General features: G+C 38.9%; 1 long non-coding RNA gene across 1 annotated transcript; it reads left to right on the top strand.

Moving 5' to 3' along the window:
- Nucleotides 1-16: 16 nt before the first annotated feature.
- LOC125483746 lies at nt 17-6,492 on the top strand. The gene is made up of 3 exons (XR_007262691.1): nt 17-2,233; nt 3,281-3,375; nt 4,321-6,492. It is a non-coding gene; the product is annotated as an uncharacterized LOC125483746 (long non-coding RNA).
- Nucleotides 6,493-9,771: the final 3,279 nt, after the last annotated feature.

Below are 9,771 nucleotides of genomic sequence, written 5' to 3'. Positions count from 1 at the left end.
TTTTAAAGAAGGATAGACACACAACCAGCACTGCTGGTTAAAAAGCAATTAATGTGATGGTGAAGGATGTTGGTTCCAATGAGGTGGAATCTGTATGGGTAGAGCATGGAGGAGGAATTCCTGAAGTGTGTATGGGATGGTTTTCTGGATCAATTTGAGGAACCAACTGGGCAGCAGGTCATCCTAAACTGGCATTGTAATCCAAATAAAAGAAACTACTGTGGTAAGCAGTGTATGCTTGCTATATATCACATGACATCTCATTGCTCTTGCAAAAACTTGACCTGTTTTTTTGCCTTTGGTTTTCAGCAAGTCTGTCCAAGATCTAAGCCACAGAGCCAATGGATACGACTTGGACCAATTAAGAATGCTGTGTATTTGCTGATTATAATTGAGCCTGTTAGGGATGACTATTCACGTATCTGCCTTGGTCAGGTTTACAGACCTGTATGTTCCAGTTGGCCCCTGGCTTACAACATTGCCGTGTTGTATATGAAAATCTGATAGGATGCTAATTATCTCTGTGCTGGATCACTTAAGCACACTTCAAAAGGATTTTGCATCATTAGTGGTTTGCAGTGTGATAGCTGAAAGAAGCTCAAACTTGACAAATACTAATCCCTATTTGTGGGATGAAAGTGGACCAAAATTAGCAAAGTTGATTGGATTCATATAATACCATTTACTATAACTTTGGTCTTATCAGTGACCTTGTAAATAGGATCTGAGCCATTGCTACACTTCGCAAACTTGATGTTTAAATTACAGTATGTCATCATTCTGAGAAATCAAGGTACACTTTTTTGCTCTGTAATTGTAAAAAGCCTCAAATGGCCGAAGGCGGCCACTTCAGTCCTGAAAAGTGCCCAGTCTACCTGTGATTATCCTGGAATGTTAAGGTTTCTCAGAGGGTTGAGTGACTGATGCTACTTTCAGCAGCAGCACAAATGGTGGTTGCCCCTAATTGGTGCTGTCCGCCAACAAGTTATTCGATCTATCGAGTGAATTCCTGTGCTGGACATAGAAGCCTTGTGTTGCAAGGACAGGCAGATTGTATTCAATTTCCCTTTCGAACGTTCACAACAGATAAGGTACTGAGTGTATCCAACCAGCCTTCACTTGCAAAACTCCAAGCAACATCCAACTTTTAAATATGATTCTGTAATTGGACAGTGTTTGTTTGTTTGTCCTGAATGTTCTAAGAATTAAACTAAACTAAAGAATGAGTCATGGCTTACAGCAAAGTGCACTGTACTAGAATCTGCATATTAATACACGGACCTTGTTCTTTCAGACAAAATGTGTACACACATTGTGCCTATTTCAACTCAACAAAGTAGGTGCAGCCACCCTCCTGGTCGAAGCACTACCCTAAGGAATGACCAAATCAGTCAACTTACCTTGTTTAAATTTTAAACAAAACTTGGTTGTTAATGTGAGTTGTAATCTCGCTGCATTCTCCATGGCAACATCTCCTATCCAAGTCCAGTTACCAACTAATCAACACAAGCTCTTCTCAGATAATATAAAATGTTGTTTCCCTTTGTTAGTATTCCTATTCATGCCCTGATGAATACAAGTTGAAAACATCGGCAAAATCTTTAGCAATACTCAATTTCTGTACTGCTAAATGATTCAATGATATTGTATTGATTATCATTGTATAATTTAAATTTCTTTTATATTGAAGCAATGACCAAACTATCATCCAATGTAGGCTACAAAATGATCAGGACAGGCACCTGAAATAATAGAGATCTGATTACTGATCAGTAATGGGTCAGGAGGTTTAGTTTTAATGTAACATCTGTCTTTTAGTAAATGTAGATATAGCAGTATTAATTTTAAAGTTTACTATAACTATGGCTCTGCTTGAGCTTGGAAATATATATTAACAAATTGAAAGTCTATTTTCAAATGGGTTTGATTTAAAATGTTTTGTTGCTTTCATTATATAGACTATCTTCTGTTACATTGGTGTTTTAAGCTCCACTACCAAAGAGCGCACAACTTCTTTAAATGATCCAATTTAATATTTGGCTTGAGTCAAGTTCTAAGAGCTCATCATCGATACTTTTTTCCTTGCAGGCAAGGAAATCTTTTATGCTGCTATTTTTTTCAAGCCGCCCCTTCTCATGGTTGTGCCATATAGTTGTCACACTTGTTATTCAGACAGTGATTGTGCTGTTGGCAATCTATGTGCCAAATATTCAAAATATCTTTGGTGTAGTTGGTAAGTTAACTTTTATTATTTTGATCTTTAATCAAGCTGAAAGTAAATTATGAACATTATATGCAAGTAGAATCTGGGGAAAATGTAAACAATTTTTGCATTCCTAGCCTCCTAAATCAATTATGAAATGTAACACAGCAAACATGTGAAAGGGTTTGTTGGAGCACCTGTGATTTTCAAGTGTGAATAATGAATGCCAGGGACATTGTAGTATATGTAAGAATCTTTTAAGACAAGCATTAGTCAAGCCAATGCTTTCAGCTCCCCCCAATTTGGTGTCTGGTTAATGACCAGAAAAATTAGTGTAATTTCCTGGTTACATAAACTACAGTTTCTATTCGTGTTCCAATGTCAATCATTGTCGTTCTGAATGATTGATTTTGGTTCGCATTTTAAAGCTGCCTTGAGGTATTTTTTGTGCAGGAAGAAAATCTGAACTTGCTTTCTCCTCCCTTTGCCCCTCGCCCTCGCACCCCACCCTACTCAACCTAAGCAAGCTTTGTCGGTAACAATGAAATGCGAGTCCCCCAGTAAGTCACCTTCCTATCAACTGCTCATTTTCGTACAGTGCAATTGAGTCTTCTCTCAGCCTCTTGTTACAAAGGTGAACTCCAGTCTATCCCATGTTTTCCTAATTAATTAAACTTAATTTCCTTTCTTTTCCTGGTAGCCCCCCCATCCCCCACTTCTACCCCTCAAAATATTGGGGACATTCTGGGTCTTGTGCCTTGGACTTTAAGCCGTGAGGACCTCCCAGAAGAAAGTAGATCAACACAAAAGGAAATGGGATACGAAGTTGTGCTGGTAGGATTAGGTGAAGTGAGGGAGAAGACCTAGTGTGAAACATAAATGTAGACATGAACCATTTGGGCCTAATGGTCATCTCCTCTGCAGTGTGTTCTTTGCAATTCTGTATTAAAAATTCAAATTGCATTCTTAATTCACTTATTTTGCCTTTTTATGATAGATTTTATATATGCTACATTTTGTAATGTACAAACTGTAATTCGTCATTTTTAAGGTCTAAAATTCTCTCCATTTCCTCAGGTTCCACAACCTCAACAGCTTTACTATTTATCTACCCTGGACTCTTTTACTTGCAAATAAGCAGCGAATCTTTAAAATCCTTAAGGAAACTTAAGGTGAGTTTTTTTGAAGTAACTAACTTTACATCAAAAACTGTAGTGGTTTCTGGTAAAACCCTAGCTTTACTTGATCATAAGGTGTTAGATATTCCAGTCTACCAGTCATTGCTAATCTAGCAAAGTTGGAGTTCATTCCTTTTGGCGCTTGCATCAGTGGAATTTAACTTTTTTTTTGTCCAATTAGAATGGAGTAAAGATGTGTACTATGTTCCTAATTTATCACTTTTTAATTTAATCATGTTTTCAAATGTTAAACCAGTTTAACAGTCCTCCCTGCCACAGGCACTTGTTTCCTTTTCAAATTAAGTAAATATGGTCAGAATAATCCATGTGATCCTAATTTTCTCTTTGCCTATGTAATAAAGACTTTCTAAGTACCAGACATGGACCTCAACAGATTGAAACTACCATGGCCATGTGGAAACCTCAAGTACACTTGTCCTTTCTTAAATGATGTATTGCTTCATTCTCCTTTCCATTATTCCCAGTACTTTTTAACAGAACAAGCCTCATGAGTGAACTAACACTGAATAGTGCCATCACACTCTGCTACTTTCCTGTGCTCCATAGGCAATGTTCCAAATGGTAGCTGAAACCCAAAGTGACACAGCACAGATGTGTACAGTGAATGTCACATTTCAAAGGAAATTGAATATATGTACACAATTGATGACCTGTATAGCTCTTATTGCACCACCTATCCTAGCCCCAGGCATACGATTTCAGCATATCCCCTTTGTGCATTTAACAATTAACCCAATTCAAATCTGTGGATCAACATCATCTATATAATAACATTTTAAGCCGACACTTGGTTTGTACTCCTGTTCAGTTTAGTGATCTCAAGGGTACTGAATTTTAAAATCTTTATGAAATAGATATTCTGTGTAGAAACATGTTCTTGAATTTTCTTCCTATATTTGTTAACTTTTGTTTCACCAGGCTCTAGGATTGATTATTCTAGGCATTCTCATTGGGGCAGTTAGTTTGCCTATGATCATCATAACCTGGCTGCACAGTGAAAATTGAGCCTAATCAATGTAATTTTCAGAAGTGAAATTACAAAACTCAGGAAATCCATCAGCTGAACAGGGAAATCACCATTATAACCATGTAGGTTCTCCTGATTTACTGGCGACATGGTGACAAGTGAAGTCACCTTTAGACGTGGGATCAGGTCTTGCAAATCTCTCTCGATGATGGGCATGTGAATAAAACTTGTATTTGAGCATCCAGAGATATTTGTGCAGGATCAAAATTAAGAATGCTATGCTTTGCTGATGTTCAGTAACTGATCTCAATTGGGAAAGAAATCAACTAATTTAAAGCCATGTTACTATGGAGAAATTTCTACCAAAAGGCAAATCTCTGATATTACAAATCGGGGGAAAAAAGCTCCATTTCAATATTTTGTGATTTTAATTCAATTGCAGTAAAAATATTAGTATTTATGCTCAGTTTATTTCTAGATTTTTCCAGCATTCCAAAGTGGTCAGTTTAAAATAAAATATTTAAAAACCAATCTTTATTAATGTGTAAGGAGACTTTTTAAAAAAAAAAAAAAAAATTTTATCCATTGCCAAAAATCAAATTACATTATTACTTTGGATTAAGGAGTGAACCTAAGTTGTCACCTATTGCTATATTTTGCACTTTATGCTGTGCATCTGATTCCTTGTGTAAGTGTTAAAATCATGTCAGTCATCTTTGTCTTGTACTCGTAAATACAGGTTAAAGGCATTTTTGCATCTACTTTTAATTAAATAAATTTATTGCTTTAAATTTATTTAATGGAATACTAGGGGAGAAGGTGAGCTCTGATCAGATTGGATATCACAAATTTGCTTTTTTTTCCTCAGTGGAACTGGTGACTAATAAACCAGCAAAATGTGGCACTTTAAAAGATGTCTGCACTCTTGTTAATGTGAAGTTTGACATGCATAAAGATGCAGATTACTAATGTTCTTAAGGAAAGTTATTCCCTTGATTAACCGTTTAATGTTTTTAACTGACAGGTAATATGGTTAACACTTATCTTGTGAAGTGCTAAGTAAACTGATTTTTAATAAGTGACTTTGTTTAAATATTTTTGAAGCTATTCTGGTTGGTAGTTGACACTTGGACTTTGAATGATCAAAGGCCTAAAATAGCTGTCACTTGATGCAGATTAATGTTGTTTATACATTCAGCCAGATTAGGCACTGCACATAAAAACATGGCTGATTGCAAGATGCTACTTTTATTCGCTGAGTAATATTTTGTTCTGAGCTTTAGTAAAGTTTTTTTTGTTTAGCACAAAATAATACAATAGGTCGCACACTAGTGTTTACAAAACTTAGTGAGCAAAACAAAGCTAAACTTACCAGTTTTAAAATTAAATAAAATACATCTTGCCTTTTGATCCTGATAACCTGATAGTGGCAGAGTTGCATTTTAAATAATGCTGGTTGCATATTGTAGCCTATTAGTTTTACTGTATGTTAATTTGTGTTCACTTAAAATTAAGATACTTTTTACATCTTTGGTTTTTCCATTATATACTAACAAGACAAATCTTTGTTTACATTTTCTGAAAAATATTTGTGAGATTTTGCACTATTTTCAATTATCTTGAACTTTTGTACAACAGAACAATCTACATGTGTTGCTTGTTTTTCTTTGATTCCTGAAAGTTTGTCGTCTACTTTTTTTATGTTTGAATCCTACTGGGAAAAATGTATTACTGGTGATCTAACTTCCCAAAACATTTTCCGAAACACTGCAATAATTTTACTTTTTCTTCAAAAGGCACTTTTCATTTTGTATAAAGCTTCAGATTTGTACCCTTTTTAGTTCAATTATGATATTCTATTAATGCACCTCATATAATCGATCGTGGTATCCTCAGGATTCTGTTTATTGCATTTTGATATTCTGTTAATAAACCGTGCAATTTATCAGCTGTTTGTTAAATCTGTAGTTTATATTTTTGTAAAAAGCTATTGTGCTGTATTTTAAACCTTTTGAATATTTCTAAATGCCAGTGTAAATTCCATCAGTGTATATTTCAATATTGAAGTGGTTAATCATGTTTATTGTTGTAAAATAAAATGTCTATGCAACATTGCAATAGTATTTCTGGTGTGCTTTGTGTTGGTGAAAATTCTACCAGAGAGCACAGCCTTTAAAATACATTTTTGGCCTTGGCATCAATCTCCATTCCCACAATTGGCTGCTTTTTCTTTTTTTTTGAAAGGAAACGTAATTCTTCTGTGATGTGAGCAGCATTTTTACATGGAGGTTTTTGAGGAATCTGTGAATTTTCTTTCCCAAATCTTTGACTTTATTTGTGTTGGCCATTGGCTGCTGTCATGTTATTCAAAAGGTAATTGTGAGACTAACTTGACATTGTTCCGTTTTAATCAACAAATTGAATGATGCTATGACTGATCTGATCATCCTCAACTCCACTTTCCTGCCACCTTCCCCATAACCCTTGACTCTCTTAACAATTATAAATCTCTCTGTCTCAACTTGTGCTATATTCTGTGATTTATGGATGACTGGATTCCCAAATCCCCCTATTTCTGTAACTTTTCTGCAGTCTTCCTCTATTTAAATAATATTCAGGTGTTCTATTCTTCCTGCCAAAGTGCACAACCTCACATCTGCCTATTATATTCCACTACTAAGATTTTAGCCCCCTCACCTAACCTGCCTCTATCCCTCGGCAATCTGTTGCCTTTACTCCCAACCTTCACACCTATTTTTGACATCTGCAAACTAAGCTAAAATACATTTCACTTCCCTTACACAAATCATTTAAATAGTAAATAATTGTGGACCCAGCACTGATCCCTGTGGCGCACTCTTAATTAAAGTTGCCATCCTCAGAATGCCGTCTTATCCCAATCCTGTATCCATGCTAATATTACTTCCCCCTCCCCCCCCCCCCCCCCCCCCGCAACATGGGTTCTTTAGTAGCTAAAGTGCAGCATCCTACCAAACTCCAAATATATTAGCGATAGTACGAACTGCAGATGCACAAACCTGACTGCCCGGCCGACATGTTGTCTCTGCCTGCTCCTGCCCCACTGAAATGTGTCGGCCAGGCAGTCGGGTTTGTGGATTTTGGAAAGGAGACAAATGGGCAGTGCAGTGTTGGGCAACAATGAGGTTGGAGGTGACGGTCAGTGCTCGGCAAAGGATTCACCTTCGTTCCCTTGCACCCACACATCAATGAATTCATGCTTGGATATCGACCTCCGCGCCTATTTCTTCAACCGCAATTCTAACACTCCCTCTATCGACCCCTTCTCCCACCTGCAACCCACCCAATCCTCCTGGACACCACCCCAAGGCCTCCTTCTCTCCCTCAACTTCATCTCCAACTGCCGTCACGACATCGATCGCCTCAACCTCTCTGCTCCTCTCACTCACTCCAACCTCCTCTCCCACAGAATGTGCAGCCCTCCGCTCCAACCCTAACCTCACTATCAAACCCTCAGAGAAAGGAGGTGTAGTTGTGGTATGGCGCAATGACCTTTACATCACCGAGGCCAGGTGCCAACTCTCTGACGACACCTCCTACCGCCCCCTCGATCATGACCCCACCCCGACCACTATAACATCATCTCAAACTATTCATAACCTCATCACCTCTGTGACCTCCCACCCACAGCCCACAGCACCCGTTCCTATATCCTTCCCAAAATCAACAAACCTGACTGACCCTCTGTCTCTGTCTCTGTCTCTGTCTCCTCCTGCCCCATTGAACTTATCTCCGCTTACTTTGACTCTATTTTCTCCCCCCTCGGCCAGGAATTCCCCACCTATGTCCAGGACACCAACCATGCCTTCCACCTCCTCCAAGACTTTCAATTCCCTGGTCCCCGAAACCACATCTTCACCATGATCATCCAGTCCCTTTACACTTTTTTTCATTCCCCATGCAGATGGCCTAAAAGCCCTCTGTTTCTTCCTCTCCTGCAGGCCCAACCAGTCCCCCTCCACCAACACCCTCATCTGCTTAACTGAACTCATCCTTACCCTTAACAACTTCTCCTTCAACTCCTCACACTTCCTACAGACTAAGGGGATGGCCATGGGAACACACATGGGCCCAAGCTATGCTTGCCTCTTTGTAGGATACGTGGAACAGTACCTCCTCCACTTGCACTGGCCCTATCCCCCACCTGTTCCTCCGCTACATCGATGACTGACTGTATCAGTGCTGCCTCATGCTCCCACGAGGAGCTTGAACAGTTCATCCACCTTACTAACACCTTTTACCCCAATCTTAAATTCACCTGGACCATCTCCAATACTTCTCTCTCCTTCCTGGACCTCTGTCTCCATCTCTGGTGACCATCTCAAAACCGACATCTCTTTCAAGCCCACCAACTCCTGCAGCTACCTAGCCTACACTCCTCTCACCCACTTTCCTGTAAGAATGCGATTTCCCCCTACTCCCAATTCCTTTTTGCCTCGTCTGCTCCTAAGATGGGGCATTCCACTCCCACACATCCCAGATATCCTCCTCTTTCAAGGACCGTAACTCTTTCCTCCTCTTATCCCCCCCCCACCACCACCTTCAGTGATCGAAAATGCCCTCAACTGCATCTCTTATGTTTCCCACACCTTTGCCCTCTCATCCCCTCCCCCCACCCCCAACAAATTAAGACAGAATCCCCTTGTCCTCACATCACCCCATTAACCTCCCTATCCAATGTATCATTCTCTGCCACTTCTGCCAGCTCCACAATTAGAAATCTGTGGTTGTACTGTACTGAACTTTCTCAAAGGCATTTAATAAAGTGCCACAATGGTCATTGTGGAAAATGAATACTTGTGGTGTGAAGATAACATATATTACTAAGGACAGAGGGTGGGCTGTCTAACAGAGTACATATCAATGGATCTTCAGGTTGGCACAATACATCAAATGGTGTCCATAGTGATTTGGCTGTAGTGTTGGAAGGCGTGGTTGCCAAATCTCATGATGACGCAGTAAATTAGGAAGCGGATAAGGAAGCTACAAACACAGAAGGGTTAAGTAAGTGAGCAAAGGTATGATTAGAGAAGTATAATATAGAAAATGCTAAGTATTTTATTAGGAAGAATTCTTTTTAAAAAGCATTTAATTTTAAATGGTGAGAAGTTACAGAGCTCGGATTGAGAGAGCTGGTTGTCTAAGTACATAAATGGCAAAAAGCTGAAATACAGATACAATAATGAATGTTAATAATTGGGGCAAATTGAATATAAAAGTAGGTTACACTTCAGAGATAGTAGGAACTGCAGATGCTGGAGAATCTGAGCTAATAAAGTGTAGAGCTGGATGAACACAGCAGGCCAAGCAGCATCAGAGGAGCAGGAAGGCTGACTTTTTGGGCCTAGACCCTTCTTCAGAAA

Source organism: Rhincodon typus, chromosome 8, assembly GCF_021869965.1.
Source record: "Rhincodon typus isolate 14 chromosome 8, sRhiTyp1.1, whole genome shotgun sequence".
In the NCBI taxonomy this organism is placed as follows: domain Eukaryota; kingdom Metazoa; phylum Chordata; class Chondrichthyes; order Orectolobiformes; family Rhincodontidae; genus Rhincodon; species Rhincodon typus.
Note: the sequence above shows the minus strand (reverse complement) of the source record. Positions and strands in the feature narration are given on the sequence as shown.